This window comes from Stegodyphus dumicola, chromosome X2, assembly GCF_044657685.1.
Source record: "Stegodyphus dumicola isolate Sdum_Otavi_A_Nest chromosome X2, ASM4465768v1".
In the NCBI taxonomy this organism is placed as follows: domain Eukaryota; kingdom Metazoa; phylum Arthropoda; class Arachnida; order Araneae; family Eresidae; genus Stegodyphus; species Stegodyphus dumicola.
This window is the reverse complement of record NC_140781.1, coordinates 138,879,259-138,905,980: the sequence shown is the minus strand read 5'-3', so window position 1 is coordinate 138,905,980 and position 26,722 is coordinate 138,879,259. Positions and strand designations below refer to the sequence as shown.

Sequence of the window (26,722 nt, the reverse complement as noted above, 5' to 3'; positions counted from 1 at the left end):
AACTGGGGTGTTTTTCATTCTAATTTTCAACAGACGGCGTTAAATTTCCGGAATAGAATCATTCTTTGCTTGGGTTGGTAGACCGCAGAACTTTTAGTCCTATTCAATCCAGATTGGAAAGTAACAAAAAAAAAAAAAAAAAAAAAAAAGTCCGTTGCTTGTTTTGCAGTGAACTGCAACAGTTTCAATATTCAAGATTCAAGATTTTGCGGAGAAAGGGGAGACCTCCCAACCTTCGTACTGTATAATGTATTGGCGAAAAAAATGAAATTATTTTGACTATTCGATTACTTTCCCTTTATTTAAGCCATTCCGAATATTATTCCTTAGAAAGCTAATCTGTGTTAAAACACAACCATTTTTGGAAGTTTACTATACTTCAGCAGTTACTGCAACTATACTATTATAAACATTCATACATATGCTCATAATATAAGCATAACGATCATAATAAACACGAATATGAACTGACCAAGCAGAACGAGAATGCAAATTTTTAAGATCTTGATAGAAATTCAAACGTGTGTAGTATTTGGGTGGGAAGAAAAGACTGCCGAATGTAGCGGAATTTTCTACTGCTTTCGCAATTCTTTGACCAATAGAACGACGGGCACCTGTCTGTACTCTTTGTGCACACCAAAGGTTATGTTAATGCAGAGAAAGGGGGAAAAGCTATTTCCGGGAGTATGACTCACCATCTGACATTCCATATTAGGAAGAAAGTTGTTTATTTAGTTTCGGCTTTGGTACGGAGAAAAATAGCGCGTTCATTAAAAAAAAAAAAAAAAAAAAAAAAAAAAAAAAAAAAAAAAAGGCACTAAAAGCAAAAAAATAAGGACTTTAGAGAAAAAGTAAGTACCTATAAGGGCCTTTATATTTTATTTTCAAATATAAGGACTTATAAGCACTTATAAGGACCGCTACGAACCCTGGAATAGAATGTGTTTGGAACTCCTGGATTCCCTACTTCGAATAAAGATGTCACTGGAAGAAAAGGAAATCTGTTGTGTTGACTTTGTACCCTCATCACCCATGCTTAAATATAGCTCAGATATTTATAAAAAGAAAGAAATGAAGATAACAGGTCAAGAAAATGAACAGCTATTAAATTCAATTTTCTTTTAAGTAACTATATAATAAAGAATGCGCATTTTTTTATGATTTCTTTCCCTCTATTTTAGTTCAAGAACTAGTTGATTTATTTTTAAACGACAATTTTTTTCAGAATTAATTATACAGATTAAATAAAGCGGGCTAACCCAATGTGAAAAACTTATTTCTCTATGACACTAGATAAGATATCTTCACAGTACAACAAAATAGGATTATAGTATATCTTTTCAAGGCAATTACTTTTGAAAATGACCTGTATATATAATAACATAATTAACATTAGCTGTATAAAATGATTACATACCCAGAAAATTAATATTATCTGGAATGATGAGCGGTTGTCTCGGAGAGTATTTACTACGTTTGTTCTACAAATTTATTTCAAATGCTTTTTTCGTTAGATTTAAAATTAAATATTTTTATAACTAACACATGCTATCTAAGCAAAACAGACCTACAATGCTATCTAAACTTCGGATGACATGAATATGTTTATAATTGGAATAACTATTTTATTGTATCTATAAAAGTCTAATACATCATTATTTACACTCTTATTAAAATCTTGTCAAAATTTTGCTACAATATTGCAGTTTGGGAAATAAATAAACAAATAAATAAAAAATAAAAAAATAAACTCATGAAACAAAGACTGTATTACATTATTGACAGATAGGCTAATGCCGTATAAACAATAGCAAATAACTGAAAAAATATTGCAAAAGAATGTAGAACAGAGAATTATGTACCCTTCATACTAATACACTCTTAGACAAAATAACGACGCACCGAGAAGATATAAAGCAAATTGGACACAAATTGATATGCATACAGGTTTCGACGGAAAATGCAAAATTTTACATTTTGGCTGCCAATGAATGAACGAGTTTGTATTTATTTACTAAATTGTCTCTACAGCGCATCTGATCTGCGCAACTGGCAGGATATTTAAGAGGAGAAATTACGATTCCAGGTCATAGATTCTTCACGAATTTCATTCCGTGTACTCTGGTAGACATTAACTATGCCTCGCATACAGGTGCGTGAACGATATGCGCAGATGTCAGAATTTGAGAGAGGTCGTGTAGTTGGACTCAAAGAAGCCGGTTGGTCTTATCGGCGAATAGCTCGACATTGGAGCAGGAGCGATGTCACTATTAGACGATGTTCGCAGGAATGGGTGAACCATGGCCGCACACAGCGTCAAGAAGGAAGCGGTAGGCCTAGAGAAACGACAGAACGTGAAGACCGAGCAATCGTCAGAGCGGCACTCACAGCCCCAGATGCATCATTATCATCGATTGTACGTAGTGCTTCAGTAATGCTTCAGCGACCGCAAGGATCGTTCATAGACGGTTCACAGAAAGGGGGCTGAGGACACGGCGCCCCTTGCGCCGACTACCATTGAGCTCTGTACAATGTCAAGCTCGTTTGCAGTGGTGTCGAGCTCATTCGGACTGGAATGTCACTGACTGGAGTGCAATCAAAAATGGTAAAAACGTGCATCAGAATACATATAGATATATACACAAATTGAAGGTGAAATCGGCCTGACACTCAGTAAAAATGGGCAATGAATTAGAGAATAGGCCAGTTAAGGCTGGGAGTATGGAACAGGTGTTGCAAAAGTTATATTAATTGTATTAAAAATGGTAAAGTTAAGAACTTAACATAAACTGGGGGGGGATTAGTGATCAGTAAGAAAGAGGTTGAGTGAGTTAGAGAGTTGGGGTGTTCAAAAATGGGGAAGAATGTAAGGAATTAGAAATGAGATTTGGAATTAGGGAATATTTAGCAAGTTGGTGGTTATAAAAAGAAAGCTTACAACAAAAGAAAGATTTTGTTACAAGAACGAAGTCTGTACGTTAATTGAAGGCTGAGAAATTAGAGAAAAAGTATTTTAAAGAAATTAAAACTTTTGTTAATTAATGGAAGTTAATGGAAGTAAGTGCAGCGGGAAGCAGAGTGAAAGTAAAGAAGTTTAGTGTTGGTCCGGTGAAAAAGGGTAAATTAGTTTAGGAGAAATGGGAGAAATAAAAGTGTGATTAAGAGCGATTAAAAAGAAGGGAAAATTAAAAAAAAAAATAAATAAATAAATAAATAAAATTAGGTAGAAGGGTGGGAGAGGTATGTATGGAAAGCTATTAAGGAGTAGATGAGGAAATAAAAAGAATTATGGAAATAGGAAGATTAGGTGAGAAGATATAAGAGAAATAAAGTTGGAGAAAATGGAAAGAAAATTGATAAAAGGGGGGGGGAAACACAGGGAAGGGGGAAGGAGTTTGGAAATACTATAGAATTTATAGAGAAGGGAGAGAGGAGGCGAAAGCAAAAAGTGCTGAATCTCTAAAGTAAATAGGAGAGGAGTTATTGAGAAAAGTTTTTTTTAATATAATATTTATATTAAAATAGGAATAAAAGGCTTGTATTTTCGGAACTATTAAATGATAGGTTTTTGGAAAGGTAAATATTAATAGGTGCGGAATAAATTGGTTAGATGGAAGTAGGAGGGAAAGAAGCTGAGATATACGAGAAATAAAACGAAATTAAAGGCAATTAAAGCTAATTAAAAGTCAAATTGTAGGGAAACTATTGAGGATAGAGCTAAGAGAGTTTTATATTCTTGAATGGATTGTAATGGGGAATGTTCTATGAGAATTTGAGGGGTCTAGGACAAGCATATATATATATAAAGGGATTGGGGGGGGCTAAGGGTGGAACATCAAGATTTAGGCGTAGGACTAATAGTAGAGCAAGTTTGGTAAAATTGACTTGTATGAGGTCGGGACTTAGAAAAAAATAGTTCAGCACTGCATAATATCGACAAACTAAGGCGGTAATTCGTAAAGCATTAATATAAAACAGTAATTACTATTCACATTAATTAAAATAATAGCATTAAGTATTAAAGTTCACAATACACAGTTAATGTACGATTATTATGAATCAACACTAATAAGTGAATAATTCCATCAAAAATACTAGTATAACACGTTCAAATGAATATATAGGATACGATTGATTAAAACGTAAATTGGTTGATTAATAATGGAAATAACACAAACATATTAGCAGTAAATGATAGATTAGAACTACAAGAACACAAAATAATGTTTGAAAAATACATGAAGTTATACAAAGAGTAGATGTAAACTGATTTTACTGAGAACTAAAACGGGGACAATAGTCCAAAGTCTATGGCGACGAAAGTTGTTGTTGAATACAACAGTAATGTCGGACGCTGTCGTGACCTTCGAGAGGTAGAAGGATATGACACTTTATAATCATGGCGGAGCTTTCCGTCAGATGTCTCCCTCTCGAAGGTCACGACGCTGTCCGCGATTGCAAAGTACTTATATTTGAAAATTAAGTTTCACAACGGTACACATTGAAAGAGATAAGATTATATAAAAACAGTTCTATTAATGGATAGCACAAAAATAGCCTACCTTGGTTGTCTTGGTCCCATGATTATAGGTGCATTGGTAACCAAATAATAAATTTTTTTACACTTTTAACAGAATGTCTGGACTTAGACAAAATAACGAGGATCATATTTGGACTTAAAAAATTTTGGTTAAAATACTAAGCCTTACTAGGGCACCACGTGTTTCGCGAAGGCGGCTTTTCCGTCGAAGGTGCGGCGTCAAGGTGCCCACTTTTGCGGAAATAGGCTATTTTACCAAATCACTCATAAAAATGGAAATATTTGGTTCTCGCACACAAAATTGATATCCACGTGTAGAGTACACTTTTAAACACAAGATACAACTTGATTCCACATTGGCGCTGCGCTTTTTCCAGGGCAAAAACGGGATTTTACGGGAGCTGATGTTGTGCACAAAGAGATCTTTGACATCGGAAGCACTTTCCAACAGAAATATTCTTATTCCATAATACAAAAATATTGTGAAATACATGGCGTTAAAATTTCGAAGTGCAAAATAAAAAAGAGAAAACCGCCAATCATTACTTCTACACTGAAAGAAGACTCAGACGAATACCCCCAAAAAATACGTGCAGTTTATAATACTTCTAAAGTTAAATCATTCATAACAAGAGAAACTTCGTCGATGCAGAAATCAGTTTAAAAAATTTTTTAAATAAATCTGTTGTTGTTACTAATGCTCGCTTGTCTGACATATATATAGTCATCCCAAGTCGACGAAATTCCTGGTGGCAAGGAGTTTAAGACACTCACTTTGGGAAACAGCAGTTTATGATAAAAAAACACTTAAAGGGTACCTCCTTAGTTCCATTCCACTTTTCATCGAAAGCGTATCTGATAATATTATTGACCTAATTCAGTTCTGTTCCAAAAGTAATAAGTATGACAAAGGATTTTCCTTTATAGAACTAAAATGTTTACAGAAAAAAATTTAATTTTAATTTCGATACACATATTTTTAAAATAATTTCAAAAGGTGAGCTTTTTAATCGAAATTCAAGTCTAATTAATGTTGCAAACTACTGATGTTGAATAACTTTATTCCAGAGTGAAGTATTAGCTGTACATTTTCACTGATAAAATACACCTAAATGCTTATATACTAACATATTAGTAATTGAGCAACTGAAGCAGCGGTACACTAGTATTTTCATCCCGAGTTTACCACGTAGTAGAGGGGCTCCATATAGTTTGTCATTTATATATATATATGTGTGAAAGCATAACGAAAATTCAAGCCTTCAAAGTTCCTTTTAGGATTGTAGAGTCATTAGGTTATTTTGAAGCAGGAGACATGAAAAATGAACAATACCTTCGCTGGGACTCGAACTTGAACCTCTCGAATACACGCCCAGTGGGCGAACTGTTACATCACGAAGGTATGCTGGAAGCATGGAGGTAAGAAAAGAAGGAGGGCCAACTCCGTACTTCAAGTGAAGCACTGCTGCGAGGCTTCAGTCTCCAGACAGGGTATTTTTCGTTTACATTCAGAAGCTCCCTTGAAAGCGCTTTGATAGTATTTGGACACACGACAGTTCCATACAAATCGAAAAACGGGACACTTCCTCATAAAAGAAACATTCATTGTGTGATGGATAATAGCAATTTGTATAGTTTAATGACATTTACGCAAAAATCACATCTTGGTTATCTTGGTTGGAAATGAGCTCCAATATTTAACGTATTTCGCTATAAAAATAAAAGATGCTCTAATTTGAAATGGACCAAATAGAACATTAATTATTAATTGACTTCGATTTTCTGATTTAAAAGATGCCTCAGAAGCTAAAAAATCATATCATATTTGAGAAAGTTTTTTTAGGAAAAAGCTCTATAAATAGAAAATAAAAAATGCATAATTTTAATATTAATAACACAATAAATTTTTATCTTAAATTTTGTAATCCTTAACCAAATATAATTGAATTACCTTAAAAATTTTTTCTAACGTAATTAACGAAAACTTGTGAAAACATTTCATTCAAATTAAAACGTTCTGAGCAAACTGTTCTGTGAAAAGTGTAACATTTTATTCCGTTCAGAATGAAATGTTGTTTAAAAACGGACTCTGAAATATTGTAGAAAAAGAAAATACATACATTTAAATGTATATTTACTACGTAATTACAAAATATTTACATCCGATCTTGTCAAAACCCATTGATCTTAATGGAAAGACAGTGAATGTTTTCATCACCACGAAGGGATCGCTAGTGCTTCAAAGTAGTGTATGGGGGAAACTGGTTAGAGCCCCTCCTTCTTACTTCCTATCTCCATGGCTGGAAGGAGGAGGAAAATTATACTCCTCCTTTTAAAGGGCGACTGGGGATTAGGGAACCCAATCGCCAAATCCTGGTGTGAAGAATCATCATCCACCACCTTTCAGTTCGGGCGATACTGTAGAGACATAAGGTATTTTTAAAGCAGGAGACATGAAAAAAGAGCAATGCTCGCTCGAGTCTCGAACCTGGGGCTCTCGAATAACCTCTCGACCTGTCTAACCATTACACCACGAAGCCATTCTGGAAGTCAGGAGATCGAAGCACCAAGAAGGATTTTTGCGATCGTGACGAAATTTGGTATGTAAAAACATCTTGATCAAACATGCAAATGATCAAAGTTTCAAGACAAATGAACAGGAACTGCGATTATAGCGCGCATTTCTAGTGTGCAATTCGCAAAGTATAAAACCAGTAACAGAAGCGGAAAATTTATCTTTTTTTTTTTTTAATTATTATTATTGTTGCTACCATTGTAATTCCGTTAAGAAGCAACTAAAGATGCCATTACGACGATATCGAAGACCCTTACAGACAACTAAACGACTTCGAACGTGGTTGAATTGTAGGGTTGCGTGAAGCTGGGTGGTCATACCGAACAATAGGCTGTCACCTGCAGCGTACAAACACTGCTGTGCAAAGATGTTGGCAGCAATGGTTGCTACAAAGAAACTGCAGACGAAATGAAAGTTCTGGAAGGCCGAGGAGCACAAATGCGAGGCAAGATAGGATGATTGTTCGCCAGGCACGAACCGTCGCAACGGTATCATTGTCGACTATTCAACGCACTACAGCCATGTCTATACCTCCCGTGGTACCATCCACCATCTCACGGCGCTTGTCTGAGACGGGGTTACGCTCACAGAGGCCTTTAAGACGTTTGCCTTTGAACCCACAACATCAGCGGAGTCGTCTGGAGTAGTGTTGCAGCCGATCATCATGGCTGCCATCAGACTGGCATCGTATAGTGATCAGCGATGAATTCCGCTTCACTCTTGAAGCAGATGACCACAGTGTTTGTGACTGGAGAGGACGGGGCCAGTGGTCCCAATCAGCCTTTGTTTTACAAAGGCATACAGTCATAACTCCTGATGTGATGGTGTGGGGCGCTATTTCTTACGACAGCAGGTTATCTTTAGTCATCCTCCGTACATCTTTAACAGCTCAACGATATGTTGATATCATCCTGCGGCCGGTTGCATTACCCTTCATGGCACGTCATCCTGGGTCCATTTTCCAACAAGATAATGCCAGGCCACATACCGCTCGCATATCTCTGGACTGTCTCTGTGCGGTTGAAAGGCAAACGTCTCTGTCCTTGGCCAGGAAGGTCACCAGACCTTTCACCAATCGAGCCTGTCTGGGGCATAGTAGGCCTCCAGATTCGGGCACCACAAAATATCGCATATCTGGAGCGACAACTGATGAATGCCTAGCAGAATGTGTCGCAGGATGTGATTGAGAACCTCTACCACCCCTTGCCTCCACGAATTCAAGCATGCATTGCCGCCAGGGGCGGTTCGACCAACTACTGATTTGAACACTCAATGGGTGATTGTGAGCCGTGAACAGGTACTATGACCTTAATTTTTTAATCACTTCTGTGTATGAGCTATACACATATTCAATTTCATCAAAAACAACCACTTCCTTCATGGTGCTTCGATCTTTTTTGCAAAAGAGTGTACTTTATAGTATGATGTGGTCTTATGCCTCCTAGGCATTCAAACTGACCTTATTGTATATCTTCAAGAGAGCAACACTCCCAGCCCTTTGAGAGGTTAAAAACTGCCATTAATTTTTTAGTGTACCTTTCTGATGCTGTCTACTTTTATTATGCATTTTTAATAAAAAATCTAAAATCGTGCGTTATTACATCAGACAACATAAACTTATATCTGAATTCATACTTTTGTTTTCTGAACTATTTCTTTCCTTGCGTTACTTTTAGAGAGCAATCAGGAACAACAATTTTAAAAGCTTTCTCTCTTTGTAAATCTTCAATAAAAAAGTTAGGTTTTTTTTCCTTCCCCGTCTACCTGTTTCTTGTCTTCTCTGTTCAAAAGACCCTCATAATTTTCTCCTTCATTAACGCAATTTACGACGTCGCGACGACGCACTGAATGCATCTGGTATGATTCTTGTACACTTCGAACTCCTAAGTCCTAAGGGAAACTTCGAACTCAGATGTCCGAAGAGATGGTAGGAGAGCTAACAACTACCCTTCGTGCAACGTGGCGATCTTCCTTACATTCATTTAGTCACGTACATTCAAGACCATAATAAATAGATTTCGCTCGTTCCTTTCCTCACTGGAGAATTTCGCGATATCATAATAAATTGCAAAACTCAGTGTTTTCTTTTTTCCAAAACGGCAACGTTTTTCTCCTGACAAACTTCAGCGAATTAAAACATGAAAGCCGTTTCTCATTTCTTGTCAAATGAAACTCGTTTCGGGCGGTAACAGTAAGTCTTCGTCTATTTGGATTATAACAGGAGTAGTATAGAAATGGCCGTTTGTTAGTAATAGAGATAGGGAGAATATTTGCGTATTTACGTGAATATTTAGAATTGTTACGCATCCAGTAAATATCTCCAAATTTGTCCTGAGTAAATTCTATCATAAATAACAATAAAAATTAAAAAAAAAAATCTGAAAGCTTTCAGATTTCGTATTAGGCCCAAAGGGGCTTTTTTTTTTTTTTAAGTTTTGAGTTTTACCTTTGTTTATTAATATCGTGTTCTTCGCGCTTAAATCATAAAATTCAATTTAATATCAATATCGCAAAATAATTGAAAAAGAGCATATCTTTAGAATTTCCGATAAACAGACTCGCATGCTGGAGATTAATTTTTTTCCCGTGCAGTGATGCCATTGTTCGCTTTGAAATCGTTGAGTTTATTAATAAAAAATTCGTTAAGTTTTACAAACTATGAAATAGATAGTAAAACAAATTACAAATTTGGGCTTCCACATGCCCATATTCGAGTGAATCTGGGTCGAATTACCGCTTTATTTTCGCAAACCAACACTGCCACGGGATTTAATTTGCCTATGGAATCAAATGCAGAATATTATTTTTGGTATTATGTGTGTTTACTTGTTAATATAGGAAAGCAAGCGAGAATCATCTGCCTAATGGAAGGGATCTTCGTGGAGGACTTTCTAAGAGAAACTGACTCTCATTTTGACTAAGGATTGCTTTAGAACACTTCATTTTTTGGATGTCAAAAATGTATATATTTATTAGTGTAAATTCTACTACCATCTGAAACATTCTTGCTAAAACAAAATTAGTGATAACATAGGTGCCACCAGACATCATAAAAACAAAATTTTTGTGGATAAGTATATATTTTGTCTTCTTTTCTGTTCGATTTGCCTTACAACTCAGCTTCGAGAATTTTTAATTCTGAAAACTTTCTTGCTCATATGATTAAAAAGGCATGTTTATTAAAAAGTGACACAAGTGAATTAAAAAGGCAAGTTAACGCTATATTCCGTTTACAACTTTATAACTTTTTAAAACAGTAAATGTATTAAAGTTAGAATATAAATATTAATTTTCTAAAGTTAAAATTTCAGAAAAGCACTGTAAAAATGTCATGTAAACGCAAAAGAATAATGTCTTCAATTAAAAATAAGAGAACGATTATTAATTTTTGAAAAAAAAAATTAAAAAGCTAGAGATTAAAAGGTGGGATGGTAAACGATGATACGTATTTTCTGTTCTTCCCGATGAATAAATATAATTTGAAATCGAAAAGAAATAATTAACACTAGAAAACAAATTCCTTTATACTAGAAGTCAGTCACTTCGAATTTAATCCGGGCCAGGATTTTAAAATAAGAAAAAATAATAAAAATAACTACTCTCAAATTTAACCTCAGCAGTATGTTAAAACCGTATGCGTATAGCATAAAGCAAAGCCCAACGAACCCAAACACACAGTTCGGATAATTGTAGCTATACTATACGTTACGCAAGGCTATTCAATGTTTTAACTTTTTCAGACCTCTAAAAATAACGTTATAGAATACACGCCATCACTACCAAATTAGCAGCGGAACAAAGGAACAGAAACATAAAAAAAAAAAAAAAAAAAAAAAAAAAAAAACCCAGGACATGATTTGTTTTAGCTGTTCTAGGCAATAAATAATCTATAGAAGTGGACGCTGCATCCTGATAGCAATAATCACGTTTTCTGCAACCTTCTTCAGAGCAAGACCTGCGCATTTTGGGATGTTTATGCAACGCTTTCCTGGATATGTTCCCATAAATCCTTTTTAATGACTTTTATCTGTTTATACGTCTTGCCATAGAATGCTCACATTCGTTTGAGGATAAATATTGCTTACATCTGGCATATTTTTTCATTCGATGGTTAGAATATTCTGCCGCTTTGATTTGCAGGTGTGTGAAAGACAGGAAATGCGCCTTTTTCTTCCCTTCCTTTAGCCATATATATTTACTGTCCGCAACTCAACTGTTTATCGAAAATCAAAGAACCCATATCTCAATCCCCCCCCCCTAAAAAATAAATAAATAACTTTGTCCATCCAACATATATGAGAAATATATGTTGTTTCCTCATCCTCATTTCTTTCCTTAAAAAAAAAAAAAAAAAAAAAAAAAAAACTTCAACCTTTCTCTTTAGGAAAATTTTTACGCGGAGGTCTGAATGACAGCGTGAAAGATTTTGAATCCTGTGTAAGGCTAGGTTATTTATGTATTCTTAACGCCTTTTTGAGAGCGTGTAATCAGACCACTCCTAAGACTGTGCAGTGTGTAATGTTCTCGCTGATGAGATGGCTATATCACTACTCGGTTAGGCTATTCTTGACAAATCCATGAGAAATAAGTGTCCTCCTACCATTTATAGGGGGGGGAGATCGTAGAGAAATAGAAAACCTACCTGAAAACCTACCTTTCCCCCCTCCCTCTGCATCATATCTTGTCATTATCAACTTACCTTTCAGTTCTTTAACTTTCCATTTCTTTATCTATTTCATTTAATACTTCCCACTTTACGTTAGTTTATTATTAATTCCTCTTTTTCATTTAATTTTTATAATTTTTTAATTCATTACTTACTTAATTACTATTTACTTAATTTATTAATATTTTATCTCCTAAATCCTAGCTATAGTACAAGAAAACGTTTAGATCTTTTCGCGTACTTGCGATAAATAACAGATCTTTTGTAAAATATTCAAATGAAAATATCTATAAAATTTTCTAAAGATACGGTAATAAAATATTAAACTGCTTGATAAATTGTATATAATGCCTTCATAAAACAAAAGCTGCCTTAATCAGTCTGCCGATTACGCAAATAGATACAATTACATAAAACTGATAAATTTAAGAAGAAAATGTAGGTACAGTTCACCTTGAATATATTTTATTGATGAGAATAATTTTATAAATAGCAATTAAAAAAATTCTATGAATACCATATAAGAGAAAGAGCGATTTTTTTAGTTTATTTCAATCAAAAATCACAGTCACAATTCTCACAAAGCCCATGTGTATAAATTGCAATTAAAAAAAATCATATGAATACCGTATAAGAGAAAGAGCGATTTTTTAGTTTATTTCAATCAAAAAGCATAGTCACAAGTCTCAGAAAGTCCATGTATATAGTATAAAGTTTTCGCCCCCTCCAAACAGAATGTGTACCGAAAAATATGAAATAAATTACTTGTACTGTCAAACTGTAATATGTCGAAGAAAATAAGCGAAAAGTTTGATTCTGATAATAAGCAAGAATTTGCGAACTTTCTTAAACACGTGGATATTTCCTTCTTCTAATTCCAGTTTATCTAAGAACTTTAACAAACATATTTAACACTACGAATTATTTGTTCTCTAGGGCTCACCAGCGGCCAAGCAATGAAATCGCAGAACACTGGTTGTTAAACGCGGGTTCAATTCCCAACGAAGGGGTTTGCTGTACTGAAGCATTTTCCCTTCAAGTCCTCCAAGATAGCACCCGTCCCCTTAGACATATAACCCTCGCGTGTTTAACCGTAATTCAAATAATCTAATCCAATCCCAGTTCATCCGATTAGCTAACTCGAATAGCGCGGCTTCTCAGAAGAGGTAAAATGACATACTTACCTTTTCAAACTCACGTAAAATTTTATCAGAAACGTTTGATACAGGAATTCTAGAGAAGTAGTCCGGTCCCGTCAATTGACAGTAAGCCGCTCACTGTTGATTAAATATACTTTTTTCCCCATCCAAAAGGATAATTTTCCCTGTTTGCGATGTCAATCAACTTAATCAAGCGTCAAGCTAGACAAAAGTTCGGCGATCATGTGAGCGAAACAGCTACATAGAATTTCAAAAGGCGGGACTTTTATAAAGAGGCACACCAATAAAAACACGACTGTAGTTTAAATCCAGCCTCTTTCAACACTCTCAGCCTGTTTAAGTTCATATAATTTTACTTCACAGTAATCTGCGATTTCATTAGCGATAAATTTTACTTTTAAAACTCATTGCATAATATAACTACTATAGGGATATTTTCGGAAAGAAATGATATTTCAAAACTAATTTAATATTCTTTTAACTTTTTCCCGTACAACTTTATTAGGAGAAGTTTAAGAATGAACTCTTCTCGACTTAGTCACATTCTGGGATGCTAAAGCAACTAATAATTAATAGTAACAGGAGTCAGCTTATCATGAGTAACGTTAAGTTTCTTATTATTACTTGCTTAAACATTTATTATCTGGGCTGTTCTCTTTTCTAGGCCACAGTTTCCCAATAAGGGCACTAGCGTCCACCGGTAGGTGCTGAAAAGATCTAGAGTAAATTGCTAGCCCAATGGGGCACTGAAAAGACGTTGAGAAAAATTTGATATTCTGAACATTTCTGAAATAATTACGAAGTCGTTCACTTCATTACACAACCAATATAATTACACGTCTTAACAGAAACCATTCCAAATCACGATAGCCAAAGTGAAGTCTGATATTTTAAGAGAGCATAAAAAATGAAAATTACATACTATCAGTCTAATCTATATATATGACTATAAGTCTATAATTACAGTGATTTCCAGTGTGGAAGAAAAGTATTTTCAATCAATATAGGTCACCGTGCGTATTTCTGACATGTTTAGTATTATAAATGTCTTGAGATATGTTTTCAATCTATTTCCAGTCCGAGCGATGAGTTTTGATTATTAATTCGCTTTGGTTAATAACGCAAGTGCAATTAAAACCTTAAATGCGTATTCCGTCAACAGCTGCAAATCACATTTAAAAGACATAGTAGATAACGCTATATCTGTAGTGGCACTAAGAAAAGCGACTTAGAAAAGAAAACAGACAGCTAAATTTGTGTCGGTTCATTCTCTGCTCCAATTCACGATGATTCTTTTCAGGTCACTGGTTCCTTGGAAAGCCACTTCTTCAGATGATAAGACACTGGCATTCGTCAATTAAAACAATTTAAGAGAGGTGAGGTGGGTGTTACCGCTTTTACCTGGTTTAGCCCCTAAATGCTAACATTTAACTGCTTTCTTTCGAGACATTCTGAGTAAAATAATGAATTTCATGCATATACAATATGCATATTTCTGGATACTTAACCTTCCAGCACGCGCGCTTGGCAATTTTACATGAGGATGCGCGTCATATTTTTTACGGTATCTGTTATTTTACCGTTTTGGCACGAAAATCGACATAAATGGGTAAATATTGATAATAAATTTGTTAAGAAAAAACCTTATTATTGCAAAATATAAATGATGTCACATTCAAATGAAAGTAAATTATTTTTAAATAATTATACAGGGTGCGACAGCGTTCATAGCGTAGTTTGACTTGCGTAGTACAATGACTTACTGCATGAATGCACGCCAGCTCGTGCCGCATTCATGTACTAATGAGCTGCCATTTCGAGTGGGAGAGTGATATGGATCGATGGAGTGCACAGCATTGCTGTTGAAAGTTATTTCAAGAATAACTACCCTGTTGTTGCTACCCAGCGTCTATTTCGGCAACATTTCAACTTGGGACGTCATGGGAAAGTTCCAGATGGACGGACCATTTCGACAGACATTTCAGGTAGAGTAATTTCCCGTTTTGGTGACATTTCTTGGCCACCTCGCTCACCTGATCTTTCATGTGCAAACTTTTTCCTTTGGGGCTACCTGAAGCAAGAAGTTTTCTGAACACGTTGTGCCATCCATTCCTGAGTTGAAGGATCGCATTAGAACTGCCATCGTCAATGTCCCAGGGAATACGTTACGTCGAGTTATGGCAAGCTTCCAACGCCGCCTAGATGAATGTGTTGTGCAGAGGGAGCATCATTTGACAGGCATCATATTCAAAAAGTAGTCCACGCAATGGACAATGACTTACACATTAGTAAATGGCATACCTTTAACTATTAATTGACATAAGGAGATAATAAATAAATTACAGTTACTACCTTATGGTGTGTTTTTAATATCCTACTATAAACGCTGCCGCACCCTGTACTAGTCAGGTGGAAAGACAGTTATGTATTTCATTATTGAAAATTTTAAATTTATTCTTTATTAACCATATTCTTATTAACTTCAAGCTAGTTTTTATATTTATCTGTCTTGTATTGTTGATTTATCGTCGAATAAGACAACTTGTCAGAAATAATAATATCGTGTAGCTCATCACATCCCTTGTTATTTCAGTTTTAGTACCATCACTTGAAAACAATTCTTTTACATTTACATTCTGTTCTTCTTTTGTTCCTATCGTAAATAACAATCCAAAGTGTGCCATCATTTCCACTGTTGAGGTAACTGTGCAGTCTCTGTCTCTTGCGTATTTGCCTTTTAGCAAACATACATATTTATTTGTACATTCCAAAATTTCATCAAGCATATTTATATCAATTATTTTCAAAAATGATCCTATTTCATCCCCTATATCCTTCGCATGGTGTTTTGGGCCAGATAGCGCTTTCACAATATTCATCTTATTCGACTTATTCAGCAATTTGCGTACTTATGTTTTCACCACTTAGAAAATTTATTCTTACAAACATACAACATATCATAATCATTCCTTTTTATATCATTATTATCATCATCATCCGAAATTTATCGTTCAGATTCACTGCTGATATTATTTATCTCTATATTTTCCTCACTTAAAACGCTATTGTTTTCACATCCAAAGGATTCCTCGTCTTCTTTTTCTTCATCAGATAATTCTTGAAGAATGCGAGCAAAATCAGCTGGTTGCACATGATTTTTTGCCATGAAAACCGATATAAAAATATAGAGTATAATTTATACAAAATTAAAATAATACATGTCAATTAATAACACAAAATTACAAATATTTGAGAAAAGAAACATTTTTTTAAAATTTTCACCCACGACCACCCGCGTGTCGTAACTTTTACGAAGATGCTGCCACTTAGCACAAAAGCCCAGTTTAAAAAAATGAGGGGCATATGACTTCTTGTTGGCACATTCCATGATGTGGAGAAGGGTTGAAAGGAGGAATAGAAATGCCTTTTAGATGTCTCAGCTGCGATATGCGAAAAATGTTCATTAAAAACCAAATTTGTCATAAACTTTGTGCATGACGTGCGTGCTGGAAGGTTAAACTGAAAGAGAAACACGCCAAAGTAAAATTTTAAATTAGGCGAAAAAAGCAACCTTACTTTCAAAATCTACACCAAACTAAGGCTGCCTTTTTGCCTCGTTTTGAATATGAAACTTTATCATTTTACTAACACATGATGGCCATTTTTCGTTGTATTTACTTCCAAAACAGTGGAACTACAATTCATGCGTTTTGAAAGAAACAAAGAGCTAATTAATAGCAAATATGCAATTTAAAAATTAAATGGTTTTTGTTAGAAGTACAGTAAACAAATCCTCTCTAAACTCCACACCCATGATTCTACACGACTGTGGACGTTATCACAGAAACTACCGATGCTTACGTACCTTTTATGCTCGAAAATAAGATCCTCTTTTTTTGCTATACTTTTGTTCTAAAATTTATTAGGGCCTTATATATTCGGTATTTTAATAATGAAATTGCAGTAAAAGAGGAAGGCAATAAATTATCTTCCTGTATAGAATAATTGCACCGTTTAAATACGAAACCACACGAGTAATTACATTATTTTTAAACTGCATAACTACCATTAATTAAAGTAGCACGTCTGGTTCAACGATTTCAATTTAGGCATGCATCCCACTATACTGGTTGCTGGTATGCTTGAAAATATACTGGTAAGAACAGAATCATTAAATTTTCCTAATTTTTCTTTCTTCACCATAAGAAAATGTTTTATTTAGTAAAAAGTTTGCTTTTCATTCTAATTAGAAATAAATGAATTCTAATCAGAACCTTTATCACCTACATTTTTATCTCTTAAATTTTATTATATGTAAGGAAGGTATTCTATTCGAGGGGTCTTATTTCTGAATAAATTATCGAATTCAGTAAGTTTTCAAATATACTGATCACTTTCAGAAGTGGTCTTCTTAAAGATATGGTCACCACACGAAAGTTCACTAAAATTATTTTCTATTAGATAACGTAATTACTTTAATCTGAGACATATGAATGATTTATTGTTCTAAATATGTTCTAAGAAAAATTTAAAAGTAATAGAACTGAAACGATTCTTTCGCATTCAGCAATTATTTAATTTTGCTTTTTCTACACATTCTTCATTGTATAAAATTAATATGTATGTTCATAATTTGAGCAAAATACAAATAACATTTTAAAAAGATTTAAACAATAACTATATTTTTGTATTATGTCTTTAATCCTATATTATTTATGATCTTGAAATTTAAATTCAAGGAAAGCACGTATTTTTTATTGCATTTATAATTCTGCGCTTTTTAAACACTTCAACTACATACGTGTCATATGATTAACAAATAGCATTACGTGGAACATTTTGAAAACTTATAACAATAAACTACGCAAAATATATCAAATTCTATTGCACTGAAATTGAAATCAATTCGTTAATTCTTTAATACATTTCGTACAAGCTCAAGGTGTTCACTACTCCCACTACGACAAATATTTATAAATGACAGGAATGAACAACTTAGGCACATTGGAAAACTGACTGGTTTATGAAGACTGTGAAGATTGCTTCTTTCCAAAAACACGTTTGCTAGACACTTGAGTCAAGTCAGCTTTTCAACCTGTGCTTCTAAATATGCAATTTTAGCTTTATTCTTTAAAAATTATTCTAAAGAGAATGAGGAAAACGTCTTCTTAAGAGCTCTTTCTGTTGTGATTATTAGGATTTGACAAGTCAATCTGTTTAAGGTTCATGCCAAAAATATACGTTAAAACGTATGTCAAATCTATCCTTGTGAAAACTACAATTAAATCTAACACTGTAAAAAATTTTAGTTCAATGTTACACCATTTAATGGCTCAAAGTTAGAGGTAGCACCAAAACATGGTTCACTTGCATTTCACAGTGCACTAAGATTTGGTGTAATCGCACCATTTTAAGGTAATAAATTGCAGCCAATCAAAGCAAAGCATTCAGAGCATGCCTAGTCTTCTCATGATCCAATGCTTTGAAAGTTTAATGGCGGCTGTTTGCATGTGTTATCTGATAGTCAGTAGTGTATTCCATAATTACAATGCATGTGTATTTTTTATTTATTTCCATTTTGATTTATGTATGCGCATCAAAATTTTTGTATTAATGAAATGTAAGATACAAAATGGTGTTAGAACGCATTCGCAGAAACCTTTTAATGATTTTGTTTGGGGTGAATCGCGTTAGTGCCAAACCCTTTTTTCACCATTTGGTTATTACTATTGTACTTAACGTGACTGAAAAGAACTCTAGAGAGATTCATGAACATTCCTAATAAAATCATCGTTCATAACATAATGTGTCTTTCTGCATAGATTACAAAATGTGCATTTCTGTAAAATACATTATACTCATTCTGTAGGAAACACTTTTGTGATGTTTTTTCTGCATGAATATAATGCCCCTAGGATACACTCAGAGATCCTTTTCATGGGTGGCGTTCAGCATGTCTATAAATTTCTTGAATAAGTAATGCATTAATACATTTATTATATAATTTTTGAAAAATCAGAAAATTATGTGTGTATGTATATTTTATGTATATAGTCATTGATATGAGTTAATTGCGGAAAAAGTAGGAAAATTTACAAGTTTCAGAAAATTTTATTCCAAATAATCGTTAATACAATGTGTCTTGTAAAGTAATAACGAAACTTTATTTTTGTCAATTTAACATTTAAAAAAAGTGTTCTATAAGAATGCCAGTGATGGTGTTTGCGAACACGAGAAATCAGAAACGCATAAATAATCTCTGACGCTTAAAAAAAAAAAAAAAAAAAAAAAAAAAAAACCAATTTTGACGAGAGAATTTTAATACTGTTGCATAAAACTAAATTCATGGTTTAATTTTTCTCTAGACGCAAATCTTGGAACAATGTCAATCATCACTGAGAGCAAGAGAAATTTCAGATTGTAACCAGCTTACGGTTATTAAGTATGCTTAATATCCAAGTTTTTCATTCTCTGCAAAAATGTGCTTATGATTTTAAAGAATATGTTGATTATGAAAAATTTCCTTGAGGATCACAGCAAAATTAAAAGTAATCAATTAACTTTAAAAAGGCATTTGGAATATTTTGTTGAATTAGCAATTTTTTTTTAAATTGCTTTGTTAAAACGTTTCTTTATTAAATTTTAATCTTTGATTAAAGCATTCTGAAATATAATCCAAGTTTTTTTTTTCCATGCGAAGAATTTTTTGACAAAATGCAAAGAATAGCCATGTTAGCAAATATGCTGTTTGAATATAGGGTTATTAGACCAAACTTGGTCTTTATTTTGTTTTTCTTTATTTCATATAATAACATATATTGAACTTGAACAGTCGTATTTATTATATTTATTATGCACACTGTTATGTTTGCTGCACCAAGCTGCTACAAAAATGCCAACAATTTGTTCTAGATACTGATTTACCTTAACATCAATCTGCCACAAGAGTTGGAATTTAAGAAATTTTGTGCATTATCTCTGTCAGACTGGGAATACATTTCTGTTTAACTTCACATATTGATAAATTATCCAAATCGTTTTCAAAGATAAATTGTTAATTCATTGAATTTCTCAAGATCTTAGTATTTTTCATAGCTGAAATGACAATGAATGATCTCAACCCTTCTGATAATCCTGCAGAATCGTGTTTCTTCATAGTTTGAGGTGGAACTTAAATGACTTTAAAATATGATTTCTGATTTCAACAAATAATGTTTTGCATTTTATGGGAAAAGCTTTATGTTTTGCTTTTCTCATAAAGTACAAACTCTGCATGTAAATTTAAGAAGTCAATTAACTTCACGTATTTAGAGTAATAGCAATTATGATACATTTCTTTCTGTAGTGGTTCAGAGGTGCTATTGGGATTGTACACTACTGGACATTAAAATTGTAACACCAGGAAGGAATGATCTGACGAACGTCAAAGTCGCATGAAAGGAAGAAGAGGTTGGCATATGCAAATAATTAGTATTTCAGAGCATTTAGACGACACAGGAGGGAGGAACGACATCTGTAGCACTGCATAAAAGAAAAATTGCGTAGTGGATTTCTCATTTGGAAAGTGCTTTGTAAGGTTGGAGTTTGCTCATAATATCGTGTTATGCCTCGAATAAGAAGAGGAAATGCTTACCAGGAAGTTTTTTTAAAAAAAATTGCTAATTCAACAAAATATTCCAAATGCCTTTTCAAAGTTAATTGATTACTTTTAATTTTGCTGTGATCCTCAAGGAAATTTTTCATAATCAACATATTCTTTAAAATCATAAGCACATTTTGGCAGAGAATGAAAAACTTGGATATTAAGTATACTTAATAACAGTAGGCTGACTATAATCTGAAATTTCTCTCTTTCGGTGATGATTGACACTGTTTTAAAATTTTCATCTAGAGAAAAATTAAACCATGAATTTAGTTTTATGCAACAATATTTAAATACTCACGTCAAAAATGTTTTTTTAAGCGCCTTAGATGAATTATGTGTTTCTGATTTCTCGTATTCACAAACACCATCACTGGCATTCTTATAGAACACTGTCAAGACAAACTGTAATAAATCATTAGAATTCTGTTAAATAATGCGATAATATTATACAAGAAAGCTGCTAGTTTACGGATTTTCACATGGGGATGTAATAAATCATTAGAATTCTGTTAAATAATGCGATAATATTAGACAAGAAAGCTGCTAGTTTACGGATTTTCACATGGGGATGTAAAAAAAAAAAAAAAAAAAAAAAAAAAAAGATAAGTGTCATGGAATTAAACCAAATTTTAAAGGTAAGTGTCATGGAATGTAAATGAAAATAAAAACTATGCATGGAATAATGTGTTTTTTTACATATCATAGTAATCAGCTCAATATCTATTAATTACGCATTAGAAAAAATGTATAATTTTAATATTATTATGAGAAAGCAATTACTATTATGAGTTTAAATACTGCACAGCTTGAATCTAATCTCGAAGCTATGTATGTCTGTAGAAAAATAAATCAATATGAGACAAAAGCTGTGATTTAGATGCATCGGTTTAAAGATTATTATCAAGAAAAACAGTAATAAATCATTAGAATTCTGTTATATATAATGTGATAATATTAAAGAAAGTTGTTAGTTTACAGATTTTTCACATGAGGATGTAAAAACAAAGCCAAGAAACTTGTAAGAAAATGATTTAAGAACGTTTCATGAGTATGTTAATTCTGCTTTTCTAATGTATGGAGGGTATATTTAGTGGAATTAAACAACAAAGGTAATAATAATAATAATAATAATCAATGCAATTTAATTTACAAGTGAGGGTATATCAAACATGATATTTTAAATAAAATTCAGCTCTTGGAATGAGCAGTTATATTTTAGCTTATTTCTATTGTTGTGTAATTCAATTTTGTAAACTATATTTTTATACACATGCTAATATATTGCAAGTATGTATTTTAATGATACATATTTTATACTTTCATTCTTTCAAAACTGAATCATAATCTTATGCAAATATACCTGATTGCTATGCTAGCCAAATTGTCTTATAATTATTGCTATAGATATGGTGATTAGCGTAAGCAAATTGCTTACCCATCGCAGTAATGAATTTAAAAAAAATATCAGAAAAAGGAGCCATTGCAGTAATTGAATAAAAAATACCAGAAAATGGCTATGTAAAATTTTTTGCCTGAGCTCTCAAATAACTGCCTATAGTTTACAGTCAATGGCTCAAAATAATTATACTTAATGGTAAACATAGTTATAATTAATGGTTTGTATTCTAAATCCATATTGTAATACAGTCCTTTAACGTATTAACAATTTATGGTTCAACCATCCCTTGTTTCAACGTATTGCCAATTCATGATTCCATCTATTATCAAAAAATGTTCAGACAAAGTTTTGGTTGCATTTTTTTCAGTACCGTCGTTTGGTGAAACCTTGAACGAAATATTTTAACAGGTTAAATCTTAAAAATATATTGAGCTCTAAAAAGGGCATGTTTTGTTTAATTTTGTGTTTTGTAATATTTTTAATGAAAGAAATAAATGCTTTTATAATACTTTTCTACGTTACAATACTCAGACAAATGTGGGATGACATTGTATATTTCAACTGATAACCCATAACTATATGTCTACTGTAAATTTTTATCGTTTAAATTGATTTTTAAGCATTTGTTTCTGCAATTAATCAACACTTTATTGTTAAAGAATTTAATTATATTGGTGAATCACTAGGTAACAACTTATCTAATGATATATAATACAGTTGAAAGAAATTAACTAAGAAGTAAAAGTACTTAATGGCTCATAAGTCAAGTAGACAACAGAATCTAGTAATATAACTCTAGTAATTTGAGTACCTAGTCTAGGCAAATAATGCAATCCGTTTTATAAATCTAGTAATTTAAGTACAATAGACTTAGTCTATTGCACATAAAAAAGTACTTACTGCCTTGAAAATAAATTCTTATTAAAAGCAGCTGACTTTAAATCATTTTTGTTAAATAATTCAAAAATATAAATTAAGACTTAAAAAAGAAAATTAACAATTAGTTTAACAGCAATCTGTAGAAAATCATTTTTTATTTTCATTAAATTATCGTGATATTCTGAGGGTATACTCAGTTAAAAGTAAAAGCAAGGTTACATAAACATAACACAATGCATAATTTTTTTAATAACTTTGCTAATGAAATGTATTTATTGATTGCTCTTTGTAGAGAAAGAATTTAAAAAAAAAACTGAAGAACCCTTGATATTACTTATCAAAATGAAAACTTTGTTAGAAATGACATACGTTTTCCACCGAACACTCGCCTAGCCTCCGATTTCGAAACCCCTACATTCCTACGCATGCGTAGTAGTGATACCTGTATTATTTAACCGTTAGGATGACTAAGCAGACATCCCAGACATCCAAAGTACGCATTGTTTTTCTGAATCAGCGCTGTGAAGTTGACGCTTCATATCATGGACTAAAGTGAACATCTTTCCAATTACTGCATAATTATTTGCATAAATTTTAAAACCTGTACTTTCCTTTGGTGCCAGTTATGCTTCAAGATTTCAGAGAGGAGCCTGGAATTAAATCTTTTCCTTTCAAATACAATCATCTTCAGCATACATTATTTTGTTGCTAAACAAAACAGTTTTACTTTGATATTTAAAAAGGCGTCTTCCTTTCCGCAGAATTTTTCCCTTAAAAATTTTTTATTCCACGAGGTGTTTCAATAAAATATTTGTTAAAGAAACACACAGCTTAGCATTCTAAAACAATTTATGCTTTTAATTATAATTAAATTATGGATTCATCATAGCAAATTATTTTTAATTATGCATTATTATTAACTTTAATTATGGATTCATCATAGCAAATTATGTATTTTTCAAGTTTTTATATCGTTATCACATTTTCGATTTGAAGGGGGAAAATATGAACAACCAACTATAATTTCGTTTACAATAAATCTTTTTTTTTTTTTTTTGGTTACATATTGAAGAAAGAATTAATTAAAAAAATCTGAAATTTCTGATTAACAGCTTCCCTTGATTACAAGCATGGATTTTATCCTGAAAAACTTTTATTGTACATATTCGTATCAACAAACTATAAATTATTACAACAAATATTAAATTAAATTCAGAATTTAATAACATATTTCATTTGCCATTCAGTTGTTTTATTGTATTGCCCTGGTTACCGTGATAAGCAGAGAGTGAATGATTTTGAAAGAAAGTCTAATACCTGTATTAAAACCAAACATTAAATCTGATATGCATTTATAAAATTTAAAATTTCTGAGCTTTTAAATTAATCTTTATCTGATGCATAAAATATAGAATGACAGCATACACAAACACTGGTAATTAGCAGTAACTTTTCTTCTAATCCTCCGTCTTTTTTAAAACTTATATACATATTTTAATCAATGTATTATTCACGTTCAGTTTCCTTGTAAAATCTTCTTTGACTTTTGTCTATTTGCATATTTTCACATGTTTATCTCGGCAAAGTTGAAATTTTATTCCAAAAGTAACAAAGGCTATTTTGAACATTTCAGAAAACAAAAAATGCTTAATAAACATAAAAAAGGCAGAAGTTTAAAATTTATGTAGTTAAAAATAATTCTTCTCTATCTTTAGTACATTGAACAAAAATATTATATGCAGTTTTAATAATATGAAAGAAAAATTTTCAGAAGTATTTTTGGTGGCATAAAATGTAACAATATCTGGAGATGAAGAACTAACTTTGAACTCTATAAATCCTTTAAAGAAATAGATATAGTAAAATATATAAAAATTCAGAGAATTAAATGGGCAGGACACCTGTGCGGAATGGATGAAAATCGAGTAACTAAAAAGATTTTCTCGGCCAGACCATTCGGCACCCGAAAAAGAGGGAGACCTAATCTTAGCTGGCTCGACTGTTTGGAAACAGGAATTCGATTCTGAGGAAGGCAGGGGCCCATCCTGGGCTGTCTGGCCATTGAAGAAGAAGTTTTAATAATATTATTTGTATTCTAGACTCTTTTACCTTTATAAATACTAATTAATAATACTGCTGATAATAACGCTAATAATAATTTTATTTTTAACTTTATAAATAATTTTGATTTTGAAAAATCTAATTTTTCAGTTGCAATATACAATGGCTTAAGAGTTATAGACGTCCTCATATTTGATATTCTTTAATTTATTTTATGTCACTTATCAGCCTAATTGTTAAAAGCTACATATTTCACTGGATAAAAAATTTCGTAATCAAAATAAAGCATAATGTTTTTCCAACATGAATGTATAAGTTTACTGCATAACAACGCTAAGAATGTGAAGACATTTTCAAGCATCTTTTTAGAAAGCCAAAATTTAAAAAGTGTAATTATGTGCAGTTACAATTTATTACATATATGTAGCAAATGATTATGTTTTAATCTTTAAGTATTTCAGCAAACTTTTTATTTAAAAATAAAACTGACAAAACTATATATGTGTTCATGTACGCATATGTATATGTTTGTACATGTGTATGTGTGTGGGTACGCACACACATACATACATACATATACACATTCATATATACGTTACGTATGTTTCTGAATCCGCTCTCGCTAACAGAATTCTACCGTTATTTCATTCCTTATTTTCCTATATATGTTATATTAAAATACACAGTAGCGTTACGTGGTTTTCTCTTTAAACAAAGTTATTTGCATTGCAGCTTAAAATGCCAGGCAAATACTATCTACGCAGTCAGAATCAGAAACATACCAAGCAATAAGTAAATACAAAAATGATGAACCAAAACAATACTTTTGGTTCAACGTTACGTATGTTTCTGAATCCGCTCTCGCTAACAGAATTCTACCGTTATTTCATTCCTTATTTTCCTATATATGTTATATTAAAATACATAGTAGCGTTACGTGGTTTTCTCTTTAAACAAAGTTATGTGCATTGCAGCTTAAAATGCCAGGCAAATACTATCTACGCAGTCAGAATCAGAAACATACCAAGCAATAAGTAAATACAAAAATGACGAACCAAAACAATACTTTTGGTTCATCAAAAAGCTTGAGAAGTAATTTTTGAAGATGTAACATTAAATCATAAACTGACATCTATACTTGTACTTACCTTAAGAGCCAAGATCACACGACACTTATTGCCAGGAGAAATAAGCAATTAACAACTACTTTACGAATACGCATCTAACTCACTGTATAAACAATGGTCATTGAAACTGTTCAGTGGCACATGCGCACATGACACTTGCGTACAAATCGAGAAGCTACGAAACTTGCGCGCAAGAAACATTCTTTGCTGTCCGCGGAAAACAACGCTTTCTCGATTATTTTTCGATAACTTGAAACGACTTAATTTGCTTTTCAAAATTTTAAGCTACTCGAGTGTACATATATAGATTTTAACGAAATGTTAATATTATGTATGTATACACGTGTAAAGAATGATAAATACTTTTTAAGGCTCAGGTGCATTTAAAATGTGAAAATAATCTCCAAAATTCAATACATTTTAAAGCTCAGTATCTTTATAACTGGTTAATGAGTCGGAAATTTGGTGTACTTATTTCGATATCCTCAATAATGTATTTTGTCCTTTTATTTAATATTCCGAATATTAAAAATATTTTAAGTACATTTTTGTGATCCACATAGTATTGTAATGAATACTGTAATAAATTGTATAAATTGTAATAAATAGGGATTCTAGCAGTATTATACAAAAAAAAAAAAAAAAAAAAAAAAAAAAAAAGAAGTTATTT

At 32.5% G+C, this 26,722-nt stretch overlaps 1 pseudogene across 1 annotated transcript in view; it reads right to left on the bottom strand.

The window, feature by feature from the left end:
• The window catches only part of LOC118204783 (cytokine-like nuclear factor N-PAC pseudogene), a 40,163-nt pseudogene extending 13,983 nt beyond the window's left edge, over window positions 1–26,180 (bottom strand). The window contains exon 1 of the transcript XR_015038831.1: window positions 26,074–26,180. The product of XR_015038831.1 is annotated as a cytokine-like nuclear factor N-PAC pseudogene (transcript). The remainder of the gene's footprint in view (window positions 1–26,073) is intronic.
• Between the last annotated feature and the right edge of the window lie 542 nt (window positions 26,181–26,722).